Here is a 5,390-nt window from a genome sequence, read left to right on the forward strand (position 1 = left end):
ATGTAATTTCACCAACAATTGTCACCCCAATAAAAAGAAGTTTAAAAAAATTCATATCGATATTCTTATTTCCACGGGAAGTAAGAAGTTGCTGCTCAGAGTAACAGGAAGTAAAAGCGAGGATGGAAACAGCCTCTGCTGGAACAGGACAGTGGGTCAGGTAAGACCTCAGTCAGTATGGGGAGGGGGCGTGAGGGCAGGGGGCGGGCAGTCTCCCACCTCCTCACGTGATGCGAGAGGAACGCAGACACATTCAGATGCCCTTTGCAGGAAGAGAGATCAGAGGTTACTGAAGTCACACAGTGGGGGCATGGACAAATCTTGCATCACTCAATGTCAGGCAACTCTCAACGATCACAAGAAAGTAATCATAAACAAATTCCCATCAGTCACATGAATATTAACATTCTCAACCGTCCACCACATGCTCAAACTGTCCCAAAGTATCCCCAGTACCCAGTCCTGTCCCCTCTGCCCCAACCCCTCCCACTTCAGGCCTCCAGGTCTCACCTTTAGAACCCATGAGGGACACATCAGAGCCCTGGGCACTGTCACTACCTGGGGGAGAATAAAACAGGATGTGGTCAGAGCTCAAAGCAGATGTGGCTAAAGGAGGAATTATGGGGCTGGGGGGGGGAGGGGAGGAGGAACTCCACCGATGGGCTCCCATCTGCATTATCCCAAGTATCTCAGGGAACAACCCTCTACCCACACTTACTTGCAGCCTTTTCCACTTGTGGGAAGAAAACATCCTGTGAAAAAACAGGGAGGAGACAGGGCAATCAGGTTCTATAGGAACTGCCTAGTATTGGGCCCCAGAGAAGTTACCAGAACTGTGACTACAGACCCAGGGCAGGATCAGGAAACATGAAGAGGCAGATGTGTGGGGACTGGACCAACCACCCTCCTGGAGGTCTGTCCTCAGCGGGGACCTTGTGCTTTGATCTTCAACTGCTAGGAATCAGGTCAACATTACCAAAATTATGAAGGTGAAACATCTGTATTTCATTTTAGCAAGGTTTACAAAAGAGTAAGTTAGCAATCAGCTCCAGAATGGCTAGGCACGTGTGTGTGGATGGTACTTCCCATTAATGAGGCAGGACACACTTCTATATGGGGCTTAAAAGAAAAACCCTGTGAGAGAAGAAAACTCAGATCCCTTCACTTCGGTAGCTGAGTGCTTCTTCCTCCACAGCACAGCTCCAGCCACCACAGTTCCAGTGACCACAAAGAGAACCAGACCAACAATGATGCCCATAATAGGAATGGTGGGCTGAGGAGGTGGTTCTGCAAAGGGAAGGGAAGGGGCCCAGACCTCAGACTTGAGTCCTGACCTTGCTGAAAGTGTCTATAGGGCTTCTGCTTTATCTGAGAAGACGCTTCATCCCTCATCCCCCTCCGTACCCCATCTCAGGGTCAGGGGCTCGGGCAGCCCCTCGTTCTGCACATGGCACGTGTCTCTCTGCTCCTCTCCAGAAGGCACTCCCACGGCTGCCCACTTCTGGAAGGTCCCGTCCCCCGCAGGCCTGGTCTCCACGAGCTCCGTGTCTTGGGTCAGGTCCTCCCCATCGCGCTGCCAGGTCAGGGCAGAATCAGAAAATCCACAATTTGGGTTACCTCCATGGGCCACTGAAGCTGCGCACATGACCATCCTGAAGAAGGACAGGACAATCGATTGAGCAGGAGGAAGCACAAAACACAGACTTCAGTATGGACTTCAGGATCTGGGATAATCTGATTCCTTGGAAAGTTCTAGAATCATGGTGAGAACCTAGAGTTGGAGGCTCCAAGAGAACAGAGCCTTCTGGTCCTGTCCTGGGTGGAGGATGAATGATCAGAAAAGCTGGAGTCAGGCATCGTAAGATGTTCTCAGACGAGAAAAAGTCCTTGAGAGAGCGTCATGGTTCACAAGGTGGCTGCCACAGTCAAAGTGACCACTGATGGGTCATTTCAGGGATGTCTCCCCTCCACCCTCGTAGAGACTGGATTCCTTAATCGTGCTTTTAAGAAGGGTGGGCCCTCTGCGTGAGTCACTCTAGCACAGAATAAGAAAACCTAGGAGACTCCTTCCTCTCCTGACCAGGAGTGGAGTTATTCTTACACTCTTCGCACTTTCCTCCCCTCCCTGTGGGCAACCAGCCCCAGCCCGAGGTGAGATGGGGAGACGCTGTACCTGCGCGCAGCAATGTGTCCTTCCTGTTCTCCAGATATCTAAGGAGCCACTCCACGCACTCTGTCTCCAGGTGGACCCTCCAGAGGTCCGCGTAACCGGCCTCTTCCTGTTTCTTCTTGGAGATCTAAGCTGCCCCATCGGCTGCGGTCCAGGAGCTCAGGTCCACCTTCAGAGCGATGTAGTCTGCCCCGTCGTAGGCAAACTGAAAGTACCCGTTGAGGAGGCGCCCGACCGCCCCCACGTCAAAGTCACACGTCCCCTGTAAGTTGTGAGACCCTCACCCTGTCCCCGAGGTCAGCCCCGCCCACTTAGCTCCGACAGGACCCTCACTGCTAAATAAAACCGGTGAAAATCCCCGCGGGATCTCCCCGGGGGCGGGGCCAGAGGGGTCCCGCAGCCTCGGGGTGAAGCCGGGACCCGGAGACTCGGGGGGACCCCGGCCGGTCCGTGGGGGAGGGGATCGTGACGGGGACCCGGGCCGCGTCGCTCACCGGCCTCGCTCTGGTTGTAGTAGCCGCGCAGGATGTTCAGGTTCACTCGGGCAGTCTGTGCGTTGTCGTCGCAGACCTGTGTGTTCCGGTCCCAGTACCCTGGCTCCACCTGCTCCACCCATGGCCCCTCCATCCACGCCGCTCGCGGCTCCATCCTCGGACTCGCCGCGTCGCTGTCGAACCGCACGAACTGCGTGTCGTCCACGTAGCCGACGGTGATGTACCGGGGCTCCCCGCGGCCGGGCCGGGACCAGGTGGTGATGAAATACGTCAGGGAGTGGGAGCCTGGGGACAGGGGGGTTGAGACCCAGGGGACCCGGGTCCCCTGGGTCCGCGCGGGTCCCGGGTCCGAGGTCAATGGGCTGGGAAGGAGACAAAGGGAGAACACCGGGCCCGGGAGACCGAACGCGAGCGGTGGGAAACCCGAGTGGGTGAGAGGAGGGGTCGCAAGGACGGCAGAGGTCCGGGGTCTGGGCTCCCAGGGAGGAGGAGACGCGCCTTCCCCCGGGTCTTGTGTCCCCACCGGGCGGTCCCCTCGCTGCTCCCCCGCAGAGACCGTCCCCTTCCCCCCAGCACTTACCAGCCCAAGTCTGGGTCCCGGCCTGGGCCCTCGAGCGCAGCAGGAGGAAGTTTCCAGGCACCATGACGCACTCGCCTGGGGGGAATCCCAGTCCCGACAGGTTGGTGGCGACTCTATAACCGGAACCGTGATGACACTGATTGGCTTCTCTAGAAAGCGGGCTTCTCTAGAAAGTGGGTGTGAGAACCGGTGTCGTGTCCTGAGTATCCAGGCGGCAGGACTCTACCCAGATTGTGAGAGGGAGAAGGGAAGCTGAGAAAATGGGGAAACCCCCAAAACTGAGCTTCCCCGCCCCAAACACCGTCCTCGAGGCTGAGAAGCTGAGAGCCACGCTTGGGGATCTGGAACTTTGCTCTGACCCCTCCTCCGGCACGGAGCGCTCTCTGTCGCACTGTCTCCCTGAGTCCTGGCCCAGGGGCTGTCTGAGTCAGTGATTCTTAAACATTTCGGATTCAGAATATTTACACAGTCTTAGAAATTAGTGAGGACCCCAAAGATAATTTTGTTTGTGTAATTATATCTAGCTATATTTACCATACTAGGAATAACAGTTTTATAAGTATGTATTTTACTTAGAATAATATTAATAACCCATGGCATTTTAACACAAAAATGTTTCTATGAAAAAATAACTATTTTCCAAACTAAACCAGGTAGTGAGAAGACTGGATCTGTTTACATTTTACATTTTTGCGAGTCTCAGTTCTTGTCTGTTCCATTAGAAGACCATTGAATTTTCATATTTTCGTCTGCATTTAACCTGTTATTTCAGTTGCAGTATATGAAAAAAAAATACAGCCTTACATATATTCAGGAGTTTTAAATAACATTTTCAGATAATTGTGTATATTCATTTTTGATACTAAATCAAAACTAAATGAGTGGTAATTTCTCAAATTTTATTTGCAAACTAAAACAATATTACTAAGTATTTCCTATTCTGTTACATTAAAGTCCACAGACCTGTTGCACATTGAATTGCTCTTGCATGATTTGTTTTATTTTTAAAATTTATTTATTAAAATTATTGAGGTGACATTGGTTAGTAAAATTATATAGGTTTCAAATATACATTTCTAAAATACATAATCTATATGTTGCATTGTGTGTTCACCACCCAGATTCAGTTCTCCTTCCATCACATGTATTTGACCTCCTCTTTCCCTCTTCTACCCCTCTTTACCCTCTAGTAACCACTAAACTGTTGTGTTTGTCTATGAGTTTGTTTGTTTGTCTTGGTTGTTTGTTGCTTTCAGTTTCATACCCTATATATGAGTAAAGTCATATGGTTCTTGATTTTTTTCTGACTTATTTCACTTAGCATGATAATCTCAAGATCAATTCATGTTGTCACAAATGGTGGTATTTCATCTTTTCTTATGGCAGAGTAATAGTCCACTGTGTATGTATACAACATCTTTATCCAATCATCTGTCAAAGGACACGTTGGTTGTTTCCACCCCCAAGACTTATTTGTTTTATACCTGGAGCATTGAACGTCTTCTTCTTTTTTAAATTAAAGTTTATTGGGGTGAAAATGGTTAGTAAAGTTACATAGGTTTCAGGTATATCATTCTGTAGTACATCATCTATATATCACATTGTGTGTTCACCACCCAGAGTCAGTTCTCCTTCCATCACCATGTATTTGATCCTGTTTGCTCTCATCTACCATCACCCTCCCCCCTTTTATCCCCCCTTTTTAAAATTTTCAACTTGAGTTGAAATTCAATATCAATTTATATTAACCTCAGGTGTACAGCATAGTGGTTAGAAATTTATATATTTAATAAGTGATCCCCCCTCTAGTACCCACCATTTATAGTTCTTACCATATTACTGATTATATCCCCTATAGTTTATATCCCTATGACTATTTTGTAACTACAAATTGGTATTTCTTAAACCTTTCACCTTTTTCACCCTGCCCCCCAACTTCCCCATGTCACCCCGATAGATATAGTACCTATCTGACACGATATATAGCTATTACAATATTATTGACTATATTCCTTATGCTATAACCTACATCCCCATGATTATTGTGTAACACCCAATTTGTACTTCTTAATCCCTTCTCCACCCCCAACCTCCCTCCAGTCTGGCAACCATCAAAATGTTCTCTGTAGCTATGAGTTTGTTTCTT

General features: G+C 49.1%; 1 pseudogene across 1 annotated transcript; it reads right to left on the bottom strand.

The window, feature by feature from the left end:
• Nucleotides 1-409: 409 nt before the first annotated feature.
• Nucleotides 410-3,308, bottom strand: LOC308494834 (class I histocompatibility antigen, Gogo-A*0201 alpha chain-like; annotated as a pseudogene). Its single transcript has 7 exons — nucleotides 3,245-3,308; nucleotides 2,665-2,949; nucleotides 2,113-2,449; nucleotides 1,405-1,652; nucleotides 1,166-1,287; nucleotides 719-752; nucleotides 410-558 (listed from the first exon to the last, which is right to left on the bottom strand). The product of its transcript is annotated as a class I histocompatibility antigen, Gogo-A*0201 alpha chain-like (transcript).
• Between the last annotated feature and the right edge of the window lie 2,082 nt (nucleotides 3,309-5,390).

The sequence above is a fragment of the Rhinolophus hipposideros genome, assembly GCF_964194185.1.
Source record: "Rhinolophus hipposideros genome assembly, chromosome: 3".
Lineage (NCBI taxonomy): Eukaryota > Metazoa > Chordata > Mammalia > Chiroptera > Rhinolophidae > Rhinolophus > Rhinolophus hipposideros.